We start from the raw sequence: 21,893 nt of genomic DNA, 5'->3' as shown, positions 1-21,893 counted from the left end.
CAAAAATAATTTTTTGCTAGACACTTTTATATACGTCGTAGATAATAAACGAAGTTCTACTTCAATTTTCATATCTTTTTAGAATAACTAAGCAGATTTTGGGAATGGAGATTCTAAAAATGTCCAATCGCACAAAATCGGTGGCCTTCTTTCCATAAGATTGGTAATAGTATGGTATGATGTGGCGTGGGATGAGGTGGGTTGGGAGCAAGAGTGACATCCCCGCCCTTGCTATCGATGATAGTTAATGAAACCTTATATCAGATCCGTGCTCCACGAGAGGCAAGTTTATAGGTCTTGTCCCCACCTCAACGGGGCATTCCGATTTCGCATTCTGTTATATAGCCTAACATTTATGTTAAACTTAACTTTAATTCAAAAAATTCATTAAATTTAATATTGTATAGTTATTCTAATTCTTGAAAATTTACAAAAAAATTGATTGTTTGAGTACTATCCAAACAATAAAATGCTTAAAAAAATACCCTTTATGTATAAAAAAAATATGGTATAAAACCCTAATGTTGATATTTAAAGCGGCTAGAATGAAGGGTGGGGTGGAGCAATGTCGGTACTTTGCTGGCGAAGGTTAAATTGCCATCCCTACCTTACGAGCGACTCGCTAGAGATCGTGACCTCCATGGACGACAGATCAAAGAGAGAGAGATAGTTGATTTTACTATTCTGCTAGCTCCGAAGCCCAAGCTATGCATGAGATGTAAGCTGATATTTGATAGTACCGCAGCAACTTTTACCCTATGTCTGGATATGAAGATTTGATGGGGAATGAAACATTATGGAAAGAAAAGGATAGTGACAATTTCTATCTCATGGACTTTTTCCTTTCGAAAATCAAAGTGTTGCAAAAAATTCCTGAATCTTTTGTTGCTTCCCAAGAATGCTTCAACGAACAACGTTACCAAATACGAAACAAAACTCCTATGAGCTTATCACCATCAATGGCATTTCATTCAGTCTCGCACGCACTGTTTCTTACACATGTATCGTACAATTCTTAAAAGCTCTGGTGTTCTTCCTTATGGCTGTGTCGTGGAACCAAACTACAAAGGTTTCAATGTTATCGTGCAATTGGTCAGGATGGAAATTCTCAAAACCGGGATATCTTATTTCGTTGAGTAGAGTTTGTCATTCATGCACTCTTGCAGGTCTTGCTTTTCTATGTGGCGGCACTTATTGCTATAGGGACAAAAAAAGTTACAAAAAAAGTGCGATGCAATGCAAAAAAGTAGTAAATTGCCTTCGTGCTTTATTTGGGAAAGAAAGTGAAATTGCATTTCCAAAAAGTAATTCCCAATAGAATTGTTCGAATGGATATTCAACGCAGCAATCTTTCCATGATTATTCATTCATTAGATAAATTGGGTATTCGTCATAGCTTCGCAAACAATAGCTAGAACACAAGTGAGTACAATCATGTATAATTCCCCGTACTTAATTTAAATAGAATCATCCTCTTACAGGACTTCCAAATCGGTAATTAATCAGCTGTAAGAGAAACATAACCTCTTAATCAAAATATCAGGATAAAGCATACGACCATTGGACTTGTTTCTTGTATATAGCCACGCACTAAAAACCACAAATCAGATGCTGGAACTAGTAGTGGCTGCTTCGATGTCAAGTGCGGACTGGTAGGTCGAGCCCAGTTTGTTTATCTCACTGATTGAAGTCCACAGAGAATTAGATATTGTCTCGTCGAGTAAACTTTGAGTCTCTTCATCATTGCATTGATCATGCCACAAGTTATTGTTGATCCTAGCAAGTTTCTCGGCCACTTCCCTCATTGTTGACCTATTCACACCATTATAGTTCAAGCACCTTCTAGCAAGCAAACCAACCGCCTTGATCTCCCGCATTTCACCTTCATTGGATGCCTCGATATTTATTATATGGAGGAGTGTCTGGTTCTCCACGGCAGAGATGAAAGATTGGACAATGTTGATAGTTCCCCCAGATTTTGTCAGTCAAATCGGAGTCTTTCCGGTGAGGAGCTCCACAAGGACGACCCCAAAGCTGTAAACATCGCTCTTCATGGTTAATTCACCAGTGCTAAGATACTCAGGGTCAAGGTAACCTATGGTACCTTGTACTATTTCGGCATTGTGAGTCTATCCAGGCAAAATCAACACCGAGGCTCCGAAATCATATACTTTCGCGGAGTACTTCTCATCCAAAAGTATATTCAAGGTCTTGACATCTCCGTGAATGATTGGCAAGTCGGCCAAGGAATGCAAGTACTCAAGGGCCAAGGCGGCTTTTGAGGCAATCCTGAGGCAATTCTTCCACAATTGTAAGACCGTCGATCTCTTGTCATGAATGTGGTGATAGAGAGTCCCATTCGGTATGAACTCATGGACCAACAATGGCACTTTTGTCTCCAAACATATGCCCATAAGCTTGACCAAGTTTTTGTGATTCACATGTGAAATAATGCTGATTTTGTGCCGAAATTCATTGGGAGTACTCAGAGACCCATCATTGTTCATGTCTTTCAGTTTCTTGACAGGGAGATCTCTAGGCTTCTTGACCGCGACTAAAACGTCGTCGTCAATTCTTCCTCTGTAAACTGAAGCAAAACCACCCTCACCGAGCTTGTTGCTAGCATCGTAGTTGATAGTGGCCTTAGCCAGCTCTGCCTCAATGGAGATTTTCACTCTCTGGTGCTTTAAGATCTCTCCTCCATTTTGCCTAAAGTATCTCTCTTTAGCTATCCATTTAGCTATCGACTTGCGTATGAACAAGACTAGGCCGCTCACAATTATGCAGCCTAACATTGTCGCTGCAACGGCTGCCACACAAAATCGAGGAATGGATGCATTAGTTTTCTCCCGAACAATTGATTTATTTTGACAAATAATGAACTTGGACCATAAACGCTGATCTTAAATGTAGCCACATAGATACTTGACAAGTCAGTCACCAAATGGAGGATCCGGATTAAGCTACACAATAAAAATGCCCCAACTTTTTCGACATATACTCACATCTTCGAAAAAATCACATACGCGTGCACGCTTGCCCACATCAATCAAACTCCCAATCGCAACTTTTCCTCTCGCTCATTGCCCAAAATTGGGAGCCGTAGCCCACCACCACCTTAGCCATTGGCCATCAAATAATCGTTGAAGCGACGATGCAGACAAGATGAGGACCACCGTGGTCGTCGCAGCCCCACAAACCTCTCTCTCTCTCTCTCTCTCTCTCTCTCTCTCTCTCTCTCTCTCTCTCTCTCTCTCTCTCTCTCTCTCTCTCTCTCTCTCTCTCTACAGTGGTCACTTATCGGGATTGATCTCATAATTCGTACTTTCAACCCTTAGATAAGAGGTTGAAGGCCCCAATCCGGAGCGGCAGTCTCGAATTGAACCTGAAATGGGGTTAGGCAGAGATGGTGCAAGAGAGAGAGAGAGGCTGCGATGGGGAGGTGGAGACGCTGGAAATGGCTGAAGGTGGCTAGCTGCCGGTGGCTGGCAGAGGCATGCGCGGTGGGTGTTGGTGACCACTGAACGGTCAGTTGCAATGTTGAGTCGGATATAATATCAGAACATCTTAACGTAAGCCAAATCAAGAGCAAGTGGACTCGTAGTCTAAAGCAAGAATAGCTTAGATTACTGAGCGACAATCAAAAGGGAAGTAGACTTACCTACAGCAATTATGACAAGACGAGAAGTTTGGCAACCAACTTTGCCATCACCAGTCATGCCAAATGGGCGGTTGCATGTGTAGTTCTGTTCGCTCATTTTTCGACGAGGAGTATCTTTCACCGAAATTTCGATCTTCGGTTTTTATTAAAGTAGGTTCTGTGGTTTGACTACTAGGAGAGTTGTGGTGAAACGTAAAGTGTAACACAGGACTGTATGGAATGGATAGAAATCTGATGGATTGAAAATGGATCTGGGCTAAACAGAGTTTCAAGCTACGTTACAATACTCCTACGAAAGCTGTAAAGGACTTGAAAGTTAACTAAGGCTACAGGAAGCTGTAAATACAGGAAGTAAAGATGCATAGGAAACTAAAGTGCAGATAAGTTTGAGTGTGTTTTTCAGTGTTGTTCGTGTGTCCTCCTCTTTGTTTCCTCTGAGTACTTGTATCTCCCTCTATCCTGCAACTGCTCGTCGGTTACTTCCATGTTTTCAAACTTTGAATATTTTGGCGCTTCCAATAACTGCCTTTCTAACCACGTTTTTCCAGTTTTATTGTCCGCCAAAACTTGATCTCAACCGCTAAGCTGATTTCAAATCTGGACAAGTAACTTCTCATAATATGCTCGTGCTCATTATCACCACTTCTGCTCGTAACTTCTTGCTGTTGCGATTTACATGGCCAGGCTGTGATTCTTCAGCATATCCCCGAAGTGTGAACCTCCCGAATTTCGGGAAAGGGTCGTCGTTCCAAGGCATAAATATTCCAAAGTCCCGAACTATAACTCTCCATATTTCGGTAAGTATATATATGTTCATCAATTACCGAATTCGGGACACGATGCCATTCACACTTGCTTCTCAACATGTTTCCGAATTTGGTCCAGATGTGTTTCGGAAGATGACTGATTTCCATTATACGCCATATTCGGCATTAAAGCCGATTCGGCACTTATGCCGATTCTTATTTTGGTGTCAACATATGCCCCCTTTTAAAAGAATTAAAAGTTCTTTTAATTCTTTTAAATGCCGAAAGAAAAGACACTTACGTTTTATTATTGCTGTCGCTTCGTCACCTCGCTTCGCGCGCTTTGCCCTTTCATCTTCAAAACCTTCTTCTAAAAATCGTTCCTTTTTTTCGTGCCCTTGCATTCTCACCTTTTCGACTCTCTGCAATTTCTCGATTCTCTGCACTCTCTCTCGGTATTCATCTGAACTCGATGGCTTCCAAGGCTTCCAAGGAGCAAACTTTTTCTTTTTCTGCATGAGATGCTCTTGATTGCTATCATATATTCCGAGATTATGAGGATTTCAAAGAAGAATTTCATCTGTTCTCCGTGGAGAATGACTTCAAAGACTCTTACATACTGGGTCCTGCAATGCATAATCAGTTCTCTGTTCCAAGGTGCCTATCAAGTCACTTCCCACGTCATCAATTTGAAGTGCTTCCAGTCCACGAGTCATCTATCTTGGCATATCAGTGGCACTCTTGTCCTCCTCGCCTTAGGGCTTTTTCCGTCTTTGAGCCAGACTTCTACCAGTGGTATCTTCGACTTCTCCGGTCTAAGGGTTCCCTTTGGGATACCCTTTCAATTCATAATGCTCTGCATCTTAGCTGTTTTGATTACCATTTGAATCGTGAGCTAATCGGAGCATTATTCTGCTTTTGGTCGCCTTCCACTAATTGCTTCTTTTTCCCTTTCTCTCCTATGTCGGTAACTCTGCTTGATGTATACTGCCTTACTGGGCTCTCTCCTTTGGGTACAGACCCTTCTACTTTGTCTCCCGATTCTCGTTCAATATTTGGTAAATTATCTGATTCTGAAATGGCCTATGGAGCATTCATAAAAAAGTACTTCAAAAAGGAGAGTATAGTTACCGACGAGGAGCACACTGCCTTTCTTCTATACTGACTATGTAAATTCCTTTTCTGTCACCCTATAGTTAGGATTTCAAATGATTTTGTTATTGTTGCATTCACTCTAGCATCAGGGACCCCACTAGCTCTGGGCAAAACCATGTTAGCTTTGCTGTATCGGAGTTTAGCCCATGCTTCCTCCTCTATTGCTTCGGAAGAAGTTAGTGGAGTTTTTGGTGGTCCTCTCTGGCTCCTTCAAGCATGAGCGGCTTTCTATTTCCCTGCCTGGTTTTCTAAGGACCAAGTTATCCAGCCCCTTTCAATCTCCATTCTTGACCATCCAGTTTGTCAGGCCTTGAGTAGGAAATTAATCTCTGTTGCCGAAGAGCCATCTTCTTATCTTCGGTATTTTATTTCTCAAATCTATTCTGCTAAGGAGAACCCACATTCCTTCACTCCTTTTTTTGTTTCCCGATTCAAGTCCTATCTCCCTACTTTTCAGAGAAATAGGAGTGATTTCTGGCAGACCGTTCTGACTTCTGTTGATCTTCCTGTAAGAATTTCAACAAAAGGCAGATTCGTTGCTGGTTTTGAAATTTACTCTCCTCAATACTGTGCCAGACAGCTTGGGCTAATTCAAGGGGTTCCTGTTCCAGCCCTTTATACTTTCTCTTATGCTTCCTTTGACAAAATATCCTGCAAGCTAAAAGATAGCCAACCTTTTATCGAACTGACCACATTGGTTCGGGGCGTTTATCGATTGTTTCGTGTTGTCGAGTTCATTGGATATCCCAACCGATCTTCAGCCGATTTTGACCTCTGGTGGGATGACTATCGAAAGACCGTATTTTCAGATCCTCTGGATCAAATTCTCCTGAAGATAAGGGATGCTATTCCCCTTACATTATCAAAAACAATCGAAGCTGCCATTGTACCTTCAACTAAATCAGCAGAGACTTCCAAAGGTAACTTGATTCTGCTTTTCCATATCCATGTATTTTGTTTGATAATCAACTTCCAATCTGACTTTATATTCTTATAGTGAGTAAGAAAAGGAAAGCTTCAGACTCACCTGCTCCTGCTCCAAAGAAAGTACCAGCAAAAAGTAAGGTGAGGAAAGTAGCTATTCGATCTTCGGAGTCCCCTCCAGAGAACTCTCCAACAATGAGTCAATCTCCCGAACCCACGCTACGAGCCATGATAAAGCCACGCACTCCAAAAGGTAATTCTCAAACTTTGCTTTTGGAGGTTATTACAGCCTTAACTTGTTTATCTTCTGATTAATCCAGGAACTCTTAAGACTTATCAGCCTCGAACTGCTTCTCTTGTTCCTCTTCCTGGCAAGGTTCCTACCCCACCAGCTTCCAGTCCTTTACCGATGATCCCTGCTCCTTTGACAGAGGCTAGATTGATTCAAGAACAACCTTCTGTTTCACATCCAAAAGAGAGTATACCGCCAAAGGATACTCTTGCCCCTGCTGTAGGACCTAAAAAAGATCTTTCTTCGTCTTTCATCGGTAAATATTATTGTCTTTTGTCTAATTCAAGACTTTATACTGTTGTCTAACACACATAAGCCAACATTTGCAGTTACTGATGAAACCATTCCTGTGCTTCAAGAAACTTCAATTTCTAAAGAAGCATCAAATGTACCGCCTGCTACTTATACAATTACTGTTTTGCCTCCCTCCACATCTCAGGCTGTGCCTAGTCCACCTGCCGAGATAGAAATCTTCTCTCGAGCTGAACAGGAAGAACTGGAAAGGATATTGGCAGGTTCTCACCCTAGTTCCTCCACAGCTCCTGATTCTCCAGAGTCCTCAACTTTAGCAATATCAGCCGAAATTCCTGGAGCAATAGCCAAAGCTAAATGGGAAAAGCTCCTAAACTTGTTTGAACCGGGCTATGGAAAGTTGATCAATGACTCTGATAAGGAACGCCAGGCAAGGATTCTCTTTCAGGAAGTATGCTCTGGTAATCCATCCTTTGTTTTATCTGAGCCTTTCCAGGACAAGATGGATCTCTTTGCTATTGGCTTTTGTGGATGCTGTGAGCACAATAAGAGTCAACCTTGATCAGCTTCCTCGCCTTCTCTTTGGGGAAAATTGAGGACTGGCAATCCAAGATGAGTTAGCCCATAAACGTGAAGATGCTCGTTTTTTCTACAACAATTTCAAAGTTGAAGAGAGCAAACTTCAACGCTTGGAGGCCAGGAAAGAAGAGCTCGAGGCAGAGCTGAAGATGGTGAATGCTCAATTAGAAGAACAGAAGCTCACAGTTTCAACTTTTTGCACTACACTCAGGCACAAAATGAAGCAATGTCGGGAATTGGAGAAAGAATTTGATGCCACTATTGGAATAGTCAAAGTTCATGAAAAGAAGAGAGCTGAGATTATGGACGAAAACCATAGGCTTGAGACTGAACTGAGAGACTTTGTAATCGAGGCTAAAACTCTGTTGGCCGAATGGCAATGAATTGAAAGTCTTACTTGCTGAATTTTGCTCTCCTTTGCATTCATTCAATATCCCGATGATATAAACTCCCAACGCTGTACTTTGTTCACATTAATAATTTAACCCTCATAACCAAAGGTTAAATCTAACCTTCATTTGGCCATTTTTGACATTTAAACCAACTCAAAGAAAATTGCTCCATTGTAACTTTCATAATTCACAGATCGAATAATAACCTTCTCTATCTTCTTTGAAATTACTGATTACCGACTTGATAACTGTTTGTCTATATGTATACACCACGTTCTGCCTCTATTTCAGCTCCCCAAGAACTTCGGCACATTACTATCCACGATTTGCTCCACATCCTTTATCTTTATAACTGCTCAAACTTACCAAATCTTTCCTGGGAACTTACAGCCTTGTTCATGATGTCTTCACATGGTTCTTCATCTCAATTGCTTCTTTGGTCACGATCACAAAGACGTCGCATTTCCCATGAAGGTAAATTTTCCATTGAACATTACCATATTTGGGCTTTGCCAACTATGACAACTTATTTATACCACCATCTTTAGGTGATCGATCCTTATGGAAGCGACTGCACGAATTGCTGATCCAAGGACATCATGCCTTATTATTGACTCAAAAGCATAAGGTAGAAGTTACCGATTTGGCTAATTTCTTCAGGTCCAAAGTGTTTCTGTCTGTAGATTCTGGCTTCCTCGATCTGGTTTGGGAACTATGCTCTTTATTTCCTGCTAGCTTTGATGAATTTGAGCATAATGTGAGGGAAATTTGAAATTTGGAGCCTACTATTGTGGAAGTTGACGCCCTTCATCTTCAAATTGAGGAAGAATCTTCCCGATTACGAAATTCCAAAGAAGAATATGCCCAAGTTCAGGACTCCTGTGCTCAAGCTAGAGATGACGTTGAAATGACACGTCAACTTCTCAATTTCCTTTCCAATCACCGTCGTGTGGAGCGAAGGATACTCAGAGATGAAATTTCCCGTGTCAAGTCTATGTTTGAAGTTGCTTCAAACAAGTACAGGCAATTGCTTCAAGAAGCTTGGGAGAAGTTTGAGATTGTCCGCTTTCATTCTCGTCATCTGGAGTATCTCGAGGGATAACAATCTAAACTCCATTAGGATCTTGCCCTGCATTCTCATTATGTAGCCCAGAATCTCAAACTTGTTAATGATTTGCAGATCTTCGTCACCAAAATTAGGCTGTATTTTCATTTCGAGTGAATAAGTTAACTTCCTTGTGTTTCCCAGATTGATGGATGATATTTCTTCAAAAATTTTCCATTTATAGAACGTGATAGTTCTTTTCCATTTACATTCATCAATCGGTATGCATTTCCACTAAGCATTTCGGTAACTAAATATGGTCCTTCCCAATTTGACGACCATTTACCGAATTCCCTGTTTTGGAGGTTAAATGGTAAAATTGCTTTCCACACTAAATCCCCCGCAATGAACTGTTTGACTTTAACTCTTTTGTTAAAAGCTCTGGCCACTCTCCTCTTTTGTGCAATCAACTGATCCAAAGAAGCTGCACGAACCTCATCCAGCTCATCCAAATTTATGTGCATCTAATCTCTATAATCTTCGGACAACATTTCACTCTGCAATTCGACTCTTAAAGATTGTACTGTTATCTCCATCGGTAAAACTGCTTCTTGTACATATGTAAGCATATAAGGACTCACACCTGTGCTTGATCTTCGTGATGATCGGTATGCCCACAACACCATTGACAGTAAAACATCCCATTCTCTTGGATTTTCTTCTAGATGTTTCTTAATCAGCCCAATAACAACCTTATTAGTTGCTTCAGCTTGTCCATTCGCCTGGGGATAATGTGGTGTGGAATAGACCATTTTGATTCTTCTCGATCGTGCAAATTCTATTACTTTACTTCCGGTGAATACTGTTCCTTGATCCGCAGTAATCGACTCAGGCAAGCCAAACTGATGAATTAGATTTTCTTCAATAAACTTGACCACAGTCTTTTGTGTAATACTCTTATATGGAATGGCTTCCACCCATTTTGTGAAGTAATCCGTAGCCAGTAAAATGTAACTATGCTTATGAGAAGAAGGTGGATAGATCTTACCTATTATGTCCATTGCTCATCCCCTAAATGGCCATGGCTTTATGATAGAATGGAGCTCCATAACAGGTACATGTTGCAACGGTCCATGTTTTTGACACGAGAGACATGCTTTGGCATAGTTGATACAATCTTGCATCATTGTTGGCCAAAAATATCCATACCTTTTTAATAGCCATCTCATCTTGATTCCTGCTTGATGAGCTCCACATATACCTTCATGTGCTTCTGCCATAACCAATTTTGCATTATCTTCATCAAGACAGCGTAAAAACAACCCATCTGAGGATCTTCGGTATAATTCTTCTCCTAATATAACATATTTCTGGGCTTGCATCCTCAGCTTTCGATCTCTTGAATCTGGATTCTTCAAATATTCGATGATGGTTTGTCTCCAATCCTCTTCTCGAATTACTTTACTAACTGCTATCGGTATCTTTCTACGTTCAATAGAAGGTACCGATAGTGTTATAGTAGTCACGATGTCTGCCACTTCTTTTGATATTCGGTATCCAGAAGCTACTTGAGCTAACTTGTTAGCCTCGAAATTCGTCTCTTTTCACATGAACTATGTCGTACTCTCTGAATTGTTCTAACTGCCTCTTGGCCAGATAATAATAACCAATCAAATTTTCATTTGAGCATTGGTATTCTCCCTTTAATTGTTTCACCACTAATTATGAATCACCAAATACTTTGATAAACTGTACTTTCAGCTCAATCAATATTCCCAAGCCAACAATTAGTGCTTCATATTCAGCCTGATTATTTGAACATTCAAAATCTAACTTACAAATGCACCTTGTAAATTTCTCATGGGGAGAAATTATTATCAATCCAGCTCCGGCCATATTCTTAGCACGCGATCCATCAAAATACATAGTCCATGGTAGCACTTGACTGAGGCTTTGTTCATTTTCTTCCTTTTGCAAACATGGGTATTCGGTAAGAAAATCAACAATGGCTTGACGTTTTACTACTTTGATCGGCACATATATCAAGTCAAACTCAGACAAGATAAATGCCCAGTTGGCTATACGCCCTTTTATAACAGGTCGGGATAGCATGTATTTTATTATATCAGTCTTACCGATCACATGCACTGTAGTTGGCAACAAATAATATCTTAACTTCATACAAGCAAAGTATAAAGATAGACATAATTTTCCAATTGCGGTATATCTTTTTTCAACATCAGTTAATACCCTGCTTAAATAATATACCGCTTGTTCTTTTCCATTCTCATTCTCTTATGCCAACATACTCCTGATAGTTATATCGGTTGCCGATAAGTACAATTTCAGTGGTTTGCCTGCTTTCAGCGGCATTAATACAGGAGGATTCATTAGGTAGGCTTTGATCAAGTCAAATGCCTTTTGTTGTTTTTCTCCCCATACAAATTCATCCTGATTTTTAAGACGTAGAAGCTGTGTCATCGGCTCCATTTTATCAGACAAATTAGCAATGAATCTTCTAAGAAAGTTTATTTTCCCAATTACCATCTGTAATTGTTTCTTCGACGTAGGATGAGAAAGCTCCATGATAGCCTTTGCTTTGTTCCTGTCAATTTCAATTCCCCTCTGATTGACTAAGAATCCCAAGAAATTTCCTGCTCGTACTCCAAAGGCGCACTTGGTTGGGTTCATCTTCAATTTATACTTCTTCATCCTAATAAATGCCTGCTCGAGATGATCTAGATGATCCTCTTGGGCTGATTTCACCACCACATCATCAATATAGACTTCCAAGAATTTACCGATCATGTCATGAAAAATAAAATTCATTGCCCGTTGGTATGTGGCTCCTGCATTCTTCAATCCGAAAGGCATAACTACCCACTGAAAAGTCCCGATCGCACCAGGACATCTAAATGCTGTCTTCGGGACATCTTCTTTAGCAATAAAAATCTGGTTATAACCCGAATGACCATCCATCAAGGATAATATCTCATTTTCCGAAGCTGAGTCTACTAACATATCTGCCATGGGCATTTGATATTCATCTTTTGAAGTGGCATTATTTAGATCCCGAAAATCAATACAAACTCTCAGTTTTCCATTCTTCTTTTTTACAGGGACAATATTTGAAATCCACTCTACGTACCTGGCTGTTTCAATAAATTTGGCCTTCAGTAGCCTTTCTATTTCCTCTTTGACTTTACCGACTACATCAGGAGCAAATCTTCTTGCTAACTGCTTATGCGGATGAAATCCCCTTTTGATTGGAAGGCGATGTTCTACAATATCTCTCGACAAACCAGGCATTTCATGATAGTCTCATGCAAAGCAATCTTTGTATTCTTTGATCAGATTAATCAACTTGTCTTTCATGCCCCCTTGCAAAAACGTACTTACATACACTGGGTGGAAACAACCAGGTTCTCCTATATCAACCTCTAATAATGGATCTTGAGCCTCCATTGTTCTGTCTTCTTTGACTAACAACTCTTCCCAATCATCTATACAATCTGAGGCTTCAACATTTTGTTTTGCCATTTCCGCCAAATGTGTGAAGTACCTTTCACAAACTTTTTGCAATGCAAACTTGTTTTCCATAAAAAATGTGTAATTCTTCTAATGCCAAGCTTGACTTGGGGATCCATTCAGCTTTCATATCCTCGAAACGGCAATAAGCAAGGGACTGTGGATCTGTCTTTGGTAATTCAATAGCATAACCCTCATGTGAACAATCCCGATGTTCTTGACAAACGTCAGTCCAACCGATTGAAGCATATCCCGAATCTGCTTCAACATATTCCACTTTCTCGCCATTCCAAAACGCCAATATTTGATGCAAAGTTGATGGTACACACTGATTAGAGTGTATCTAATCTCTTCCAAGCAACAGATTATATGAACCATCAGATTCCACTACAAAGAAAGTCGTTTTAGACGACTTAGACCCTATAATTAAATCAAGCACTATTGCCCCCTTGACTTCGGTAACTTCCCCAAGAAAATCATATAACTGAACATTGGATGGGATGATGTCATTGTCATCTTTCCCTAATTTCTTGAAGTATTTATAAGATATGAGATTCAAAGTAGCTCCAGTATCTACAAAAATTTTACCGACAGACCTACCATTGACCCTTCCTGAAACAATCAAGGATCTTAAATGCTTTGCTTTTTCAGAGGGTACCTTCTCAAACTTGATAGCTTCTTTGTCGGGAAACTGAAATTCTGCCATGGCTGTCTCTTTTTCTGAAATATGTTCGATGTCTTCTTCTACTATCAAACTAGTTCCATACTTCGCTGGAAGTTTAACATGGACCATGTTTATCCGCATTGGAGAACCGTATCTCTTCGATATCTTGGAATAGCCAGTTCGGTAACTCCTGCCATCTTTTTGTGACAACTTAGGATCCAAATCCTTTTGTTCTAGCTTCCCTTGTTGCTTTGAGTTGAGAGCTACAGTAATCTGCCCAAAATTAATTGTCTGTTGAACCTGAGCAGCTTCTTTCTCCTTTTTCATTTGGATGTGAGAGCCACTTCCCAAATCACCTGGTTCTGATTTACTCTGATCTTTTTCATCAGGATTTCTTCTCCAAACCCAATTACCTTTCCTACTGATCGACGTGAAAGGTAAACCTTGCTTTGCTATACCTTTAGCTTGGTCACTCTCAAAATTCTTTTGTCTATTTCTCATTCGCTGGAAATGCCTCTTGATGGTTCTATAAGACGCCTATCCCGGCGCTTTAACTGTTGACCATTTTCCCTCAGGAGAGTCATACGGAACCTTAACCATTTTTCTTCTGTGGATTTCCTGAGATATTAATGGTGGAGAATCATCGAACTCATCTCCCCAACCAGTTGGCTCAACTGGCAATGATGAAGGTGGATAATCGTCTGTATTTCCATAATAGACCACATAGTCAAACTTCCCACTAGGTTCTCCAAGCAATCCAACCTTGGGGTCACCTTCTTTATATCGCTGCCATAAACTCTTTTTCTTTGCAGACTTTGGTAATGTGTCGCTTCCTTCATGAACTTGCGTATCCAACTCCCGAATTGGTGGGGTTAACCGAGATGGATCAGGGTGATATTCCTTCCTCTCATGCTTATGACCAACATTTTTTCTTTCTAGCACCTGTGCCGTCTGCCTCGGGTAAATTGCCTCCTTTCTTGTTTGTACTGAAGAATTTTCAGTAGCTACAATCTCAGATCTTACTCGTGGTCCGCTTATCCTGCGAACAAATGATCCCGATCGGTATCTCCCTCTCGTTCCCCTCATGAATTGGAACCTAGGAAACTCCCGATCTTGCCAAGTCAACTCCTGGTGACAGCGAGTGCAAAGTTGTTTGTTGTCCTCGTCTGTTGTCTCTCGTATATTAACCATGTTGATCATGTTCGGGAAAGGGTCTGCGTCTACTTCCATTAGGGCCTTGCCTTTGTCTTCGGCAAATTTAATCTTGCCTTGGCGAATTGCCTCCTGGATTGTTTTTCTAAACACAATGCAATTTATCGTATCATGAGTTGTAGAGTGATGCCATTTGCAATATCTCTTATCTGCTATTTCCTCCTTTGATGGGATTACTTGTCCTTCAGATAATTTGATCATTCCATCTTTCAACAACAGGTCAAATATCTCATCTAACTTATAAATATCAAAGGAATAATTGTTGGTTTCCTTAGCCTTGAACTTGGATACATCGCTTACCCTGGCCGGTTTAAGTGCTGGGCATACATATGGTTTTTCAAGTACAATAGTTGCTACGGCTATCTCATTCTCTTCCTCAACTATCCCACCATGTTCGGTACTTTCAGCAAATGCAACTGCTTGCCGATTGTCCTTATTCGGCTTCTTATCTTTCTCTTTCAACAAGTGTTCATATTTAGAAACCCGAGCGTTCAACTGAAAGAGATCGTCAAAGGCTTGTCCTTCAAATCTTTCCTTAAGGTTAAACCTCAAACCGTTAAAAGCCAAATCTGTGAATTCCTTCTCAGTAAGTGATGTTAAACATCGGTTTCTGAATTTCTTGAAATGGGCAATAAACTGATCTACCGTCTCGGTGTTATACTGATACATCCTGGCCAAATCGGCTACCGTTACCTCTGGTACCGTTCGGTAAAACTGAGAATGAAACTGCCTTTCCATCTCAGCCCATGTCTGAATAGAATTCGCAAGCAAGTTTGTATACCAAGTAAACGCTGTTCTTGACATGGACAATGGGAACAACCTTAACCTTAGATATTCATTAGTTCCAGCTTCTCCACATTGTGTCAGGAATCGACTCACATGTTCTACAGTTGACTGATCTTCCTCTCTAGTAAATACAGCAAAGTCTGGCATCTTGAAACCTCTTGGATATGGTATGTTATCAACCCAATCAGGATGTGGCTTCTTATATACTGGCCTTGGCAATCCTCTCTCTGCTCCCAATTGTTGCATTACCAATTCTGCAACTCTATCTGGGTTCCATGGTCCTAAATTCTGCTGGCCTAACCAAGAATCTTGACCCCTAGGATCAAACTGTTGAGGTCGATTCACCCTTGCTGCTCCACGTTAAAATTAACGGGTGGTGGTGGCCTATAAAGAGAGTTTTCTATCACATGAGGATATGGTTGAGGCGCAGGTGGTCTGATATGGTCAACATTAGGCATAGTTACTGGTGGAGGTACATTCATCACTGGTGTTGCATTTGTGATCATGGGATTAACTACATTAGCATCATTCGGGACATTTTGAGGGAAGCTATAAGCATTCACACCATTCACAAGGTTCATAGGGGTAGGATTCTCTGGTCTTGGTATAATTCTAACAGGAGGTTGAGAATTTGATTCTCCATTGCCATTATACCCCACATAAGAAGGTCCCGATGTTGGTGGCAACAATGTTGGCCCGAGAGGATTTGCATAAAAAGGCGGCACTCGAGAAGATGAACTGGGACGCGAGATTACCTCATTTATGGCGTTGATCACCATGGGTTTTATCACATCTGTCACATGTCGCACCATATGGTTGGTAAGCTCGTTCTGTTGTTCCTCAAACATCCTTTTCATAGTGGCAACCAAGGTATTGTCTGGTGCCAATGCACGGGCTTGTTCTTCAGTTAATTGTCGAGGAATATCGGCACTTTCCTCTACTTGATTAGCCGCAGAATGCTTAGAACGCACTCCTTCAACTGGATTGTTGACGTTACCTACCGGTATTCCTTCAGATTGCCTGGTTCTCACCATTTCTCCAAATCTTACCACGCAGGTCCCACTGGGCGTGCCAAAAAGATGTTCGCTCGTTTTTCGACGAGGAATATCTTTCACCGAAATTTCGATCTTCGATTTTTATTAAAGTAGGTTCTGTGGTTTGACTACTAGGAGAGTTGTGGTGAAACGTAAAGTGTAACACGGGATTGTATGGAATGGATAGAAATATGATGGATTGAAAATGGATCTGGGCTAAACAGAGTTTCAAGCTACGTTACAATACTCCTACGAAAGCTGTAAAGGACTTGAAAGTTAACTAAGGCTACAGGAAGCTGTAAATACAGGAAGTAAAGATGCATAGGAAACTAAAGTGCAGATAAGTTTGAGTGTGTTTTTCAGTGTTGTTCGTGTGTCCTCCTCTTTGTTTCCTCTGAGTACTTGTATCTCCCTCTATCCTGCAACTGCTCGTCGGTCACTTCCATGTTTTCAAACTTTGAATATTTTGGCGCTTCCAATAACTGCCTTTCTAACCACGTTTTTCTAGTTTTATTGTCCGCCAAAACTTGATCTCAACCGCTAAGATGATTTCAAATCTGGACAAGTAACTTCTCATAATATGCTCGTGCTCATTATCACCACTTCTGCTCGTAACTTCTTACTGTTGCGATTTACATGGCTAGGCTGTGATTCTTCAGCGTATCCCCGAAGTGTGAACCTCCCGAATTTCGGGAAAGGGTCGTTGTTCCAAGGCATAAATATTCCAAAGTCCCGAACTATAACTCTCCATATTTCGGTAAGTATATATATGTTCATCAATTACCGAATTCGGGACACGATGCCATTCACACTTGCTTCTCAACATGTTTCCGAATTTGGTCCAGATGTGTTTCGGAAGATGACTGATTTCCATTATACGCCATATTCGACATTAAAGCCGATTCGGCACTTATGCCGATTCTTATTTTGGTGTCAACAAGTTCCCAAGCGTATTCTTGCAATTCCCGTGACATGGATATTGTTGGAGTCCTTGTGCTCATCGATGTCTATTTTAAACAAAATCAGCTATAAATTATAATGTACGTTTATATGTTTTTTTTCTTCTTAAAATTATATATTGGTTATTTTGAACAATTTAACTCAACTGAATGAAAAACTGGTTTGAGGAGGCTGGATCGTGGAAATTATGGCCCAATCCAAACATGAAACTTTTGGCTCGCAAAGAGAACAGAACAATACCTTGACATCCTGGGGACACTGGGAAGGCATAGGGATTCCCCGTGTACCTAGCCTCACAGAAGCAACGATAACCATTCCCGTTTTCAAAGTCAAAGCAGTTACTGTTGGCGCCGCAGGCATAGCTCGATCGGTTGGATTGCGCCTTCTTGCAGGTTAAATTCCATTCAACTACCCAATCCACGACAACCCTTGAGAACACATCTTTGCCCATATGATCTGAGACAGGAAGCTTGTAATCGGAGACATCAAACGACTCCTGGTCCACTATGAACGCTGATCTACAAGAGCTGAAGTTCGGAACTGACATGTAATTCGTCATGCTGTTCATGGTATATTGAGGCTCCTGAGGCTCTTGGGGATCAACGTCTGACAGCACCCAAGGCCAGAGCAAGCGCCCTCGGCTGTGAAGTTGATGTCCTCGCGGCAATAGGAGGAGTATCCACTCCCGAAAGTCCCGGCAGCATCCGAGATAAGAGCCGAGGTGTCACAATCGAAGACTCTGAGCTTGTTCCGGGTGTGTGACAATGTATAGTGCACGCCCATCACGAGCCTCGTGTAAGGGTAACATTCGTCAAGCTGATGGCCACTCTGGTCATAACAGTCGTACGATTTGTATATACCAATGGTTATCGTCCCATTCTCCACAGATATGTCGAACACCTGACCATCGTCGGTGAAGAACAGCTTTGGAGGAGCCGAAGTGCGGTTGCAGAAGAGGACGAAGTCGGAGTTCCGCGCGCAACTTTCGTTGAGCATGAATGGGAAAGGCATGCTCATGTTAGGGGTGTGCAACGGGAACCACCCGGACCGGTCGGTTCTGGGCGGGCCTAGGGGGTGTTGGTCCGGTCCCCGGTTCCCATTTTTGGAACCGGTGGACGGTCGGTCCGGTTCCCGGTTCCATGGTGAGGACCGGACCGATCATTTATGCATATTTTTTAAAAATTAGCTAGTTATTTTTTTATCTTTTCAAGGAATTTATTTGTTATTACTGACTTGCCAATTTTGTGAGCCATCAAGCTGCTGCGAATGTGTTGACTTTTTTATTTTTTTTTAAATTTCTAAACAGTTACTTTACTTTCCCAATTTTCTGCCTTCTACTTACTTTCCCAATTCTTCCTCTCGGTAACCCTAACCACAGTAACTTGAGCAAAGCCAAGCCTTCCCGCGTCCAAGCCTTCCCAGTTTCCCTTTTGCCACCTCGCCTCACGCCTTGCTCCGAGCGAGTCGCTCGACGTCGGACGCCTTTCCCTCTTGTAGCCTCACCTCTCGCCTCGCTCGACGTCCTCTCGCGGCCTCGCCTCACGCCTTGCGGCCTCACCTCACACCTTGCTCTGAGCGAGTCGCTCGACGTCGATCGCCTTTTCCTCTTGCAGCCTCGCCTCTCGCCTTGCTCGACGTCCTCTCGCGGCCTCGCCTTAGGTCTCCCTTTCCGCCTCGCGGCCTCGCCTTCCGCCTCGTGGCCTCGCCTCACGCCTCACGGCCTCGCCTCACGCCTCGCAGCCTCGCCTCAAAGTTCTGCCAAACTCACTATGATGATGCAGTCACACGTGAGCTTCCATTTTTGTTATTTCTATGTCCCTCCAAAGTATAAATGATCGTCTCCAAATTGTTGTGCTTTTTGGCAGATTACTTGATGGAGAACAAGTTGGAGGTGAAGAGACTACGGTGGAAGATGATGGATTTTTGAAGGCCTTCAAGGGTTTTTACTTGACGTTAAACCTAGAAGATTACGTCGGTGAGCTCTCTCTCTCTCTCTCTCTCTCTCTCTCTCTAGTGTTGTACCTTTCTTTCTAGCTGACTTGATCTATCGTGGAATTAATTTGTGCGGTGGGGGGCTCCTGATGATTTATGCATAGTTTGGGCTCCTGATGATTTATCCATTAATTATTTGAGTTCAATTTCTAGTAATTCTAGTTTAAACTAATGTTGAGTGCTCATATATACTTATTGCAGGGCTATCAGCAAGTTTAGCCATGCTTTTTGGTCTCTCAGCTTTGATCATATTTTCAGGCTCTCAGCTGTGGTTTTTGGAACAAACCTCCAGCTCCTTTACTAATTTCTTTTGACGCTAAGGAAGTCAGGAAACAAGCTGCTGCTTCCACAAAGAGGTTGGAGGAAGGTAGGGCAATCTACTGGAACATGAGCTTAAGTCATTGAAATGGTTGTTTTTGCACCTTCAACGTATGGTTCTTGCTTGGTGTGCAGTGCACTACCATTAGATGGTGCAGGGGAGGCTTGATAAATTAATGGCATTTCTGATGCAGGGAAGCCATTATCTATCTTGGACGGGATTTTCATGGCAATTAAGGATGACATAGGTTGCCACCCACAGGTAAAGTTTGTTCCGGAAACTATAATTTGCCGCGGCACTTCATCTATGGCTAGATTGAGTGTTGAACTTCAACACTTAAATAAATGTAATTTTTGACTTCCAATGGATAGTATTGAACAATGGCAGAAGTGTGTATTGAACTTTTGTTGATATGGGGTTCTACTCTCTTTTTTTTTTGCCTCTCTAATAACACGTGTTTAAATTAGGGGATGTATATTTTTGGAAGCCCACATGGGACATATATTTTTTTTTTTACAAGTATTTGATTCATTTGAACCGGACCGAACCGGTCGGTCCGGTCCACGGTCCCAAATATTGGGAACCGGTTCTCTCGGTCCGGTTCCCAGTTCTTGGATGGGACCGGACCGGACCGGGAACCGATCACCCCTAGCTCATGTTCTCGCACATTCGGCCGCAGTTGTCCTTCTCGGTAAAAGTGGCCAAGGCCAAGGTCATTGGAAGAAAACACAACACAGCCGCTTTCATCTTTACGTTTTTCCAATCCGTGCTTCCTCTGGCTCTCCTCTAACCGTTTTTTATAATCCTACTTTCGGTGATGCCGATGCCTCAGTGGCAGCCAAGTCAGTGAGCACGTTGGAAGACCGAGTCATCAATTACGACCATTGGAGAGACTGAGCTGGGTTTTCCTGAAAACTTACCTGAATGTGAATATAGACATTGCTTTCGCGTGATTGTTTCACGTGATAGAGAAATTTTCAATTCTCAAAGTATTAATTGCATTCAACACAAGAAAAATCAGTTCTTGGAATCAACAAGTTTCATAATTGGTTGCTCAATAAGTACTTTTCAGGAACTTCTCAACAAAATCATTTTCTGAATATTCTCTTGCTTCATCTTCGAACTAAAAATGAAAATTGTAAATCCAAAAGTCCTCTGCCTCCATAACGAGGGATCATAAACTCGTCGGTCACTTATATTCCGAATGAGTGATCTAAACATAGATTTTTACGCTTTATTAAGTTAAATCTAGCGTGGGCATTTCTGATTTTAGACATGAAAATTGTAATGAGTGCGGTATATGATTTAGAAGAGATTCAAGGAGCAACTTCTCACATAATTGCCACTTTATCCTCCGCTATAACTTCTCTAACTTCCACTTTCTTCTTAACTCATCACTTTTGTTTTGTACACTAATTTGTCTACATTTTTACGAATATTTCATTTACCAATGTAATTTGAGAGAACAACCGCAAAGTTTAATTACCTCTTCCCCTCCAGTATCTTGATTGTAATCTCCTTCCATATACTTCTGTTTCTTCCCTTTTTTTTATGATCTTCAAGAAATTTTACTTAAAAGGATAGTCGGATCTTACCTTCTGCACCTTGTGAAAGACATAATTTATCCTTAAGGCTACCGCTAGTGCACCTCATACGTTCTTGATAATTTCTATATATTTCATCCGTGGTTCTCAGATTTTTTTTAAATAATATGGGATTCAACCATAATTTGCTAATTATCTGGAGGAAAACTAATACAACAACCTACCACCGTGACCACCTAATTAAAGTTGGGCTCCTCAGGGTAGGAATCAAACCCACAACAATCGATTTCTGAGCCGAAAGCAGGAGAATGTCCTTATCATTGGGTCAATTTCAACGTAGGTTCTGGAATTTCACAATCCATACAAAATAGACCCTGGGAAGACTTGACAAGTCGTCGTAGAGGCCGGACTTCACAAGTCGTCGTCATTTGAACGTTCTGACAAAAGAAGGCGGCATTCACGAGCAAGTCTTCATCTCGCTCTGTTTCGTAAAATATTCACAAAGAAAAATGACATTTTGGAGAAGAAGTGACAAAGTCGTCCGGTACCCGTTTTGTTCGGTGTGTAGACATGAGATTCATACCTTTCCCTTGCACTACTCATGGGAGATGCAGTCCGCTAGAAATTATTATCTATTGAGGATTAGAAGGAAGGTTTTTCTTTTTCATTTTTTTTTGTCAGGATTAGAAGAAAGGTTGACCCAGAAAATTTTCTTAGTCCACTCTAATATCAGCTGATATTTATCAAATTTTTACCCAAGGCTAGTTTGAGGACCCGTGCCATGCACAAATACCCTTTTTAGTAGAGG

General features: G+C 41.4%; 1 pseudogene; it reads right to left on the bottom strand.

Annotated features, from left to right (window-relative positions):
- Positions 1-1,453: 1,453 nt before the first annotated feature.
- On the bottom strand, positions 1,454-20,288 carry LOC115665859 (wall-associated receptor kinase 2-like; annotated as a pseudogene).
- Between the last annotated feature and the right edge of the window lie 1,605 nt (positions 20,289-21,893).

The sequence above is a fragment of the Syzygium oleosum genome, unplaced genomic scaffold (genome assembly GCF_021117445.2).
Source record: "Syzygium oleosum isolate NSW1041296 unplaced genomic scaffold, Sole_v2.1 Sole_v2.22, whole genome shotgun sequence".
NCBI classification, from domain to species: domain Eukaryota; kingdom Viridiplantae; phylum Streptophyta; class Magnoliopsida; order Myrtales; family Myrtaceae; genus Syzygium; species Syzygium oleosum.
This window is presented reverse-complemented; position numbering and strand designations above follow the sequence as displayed.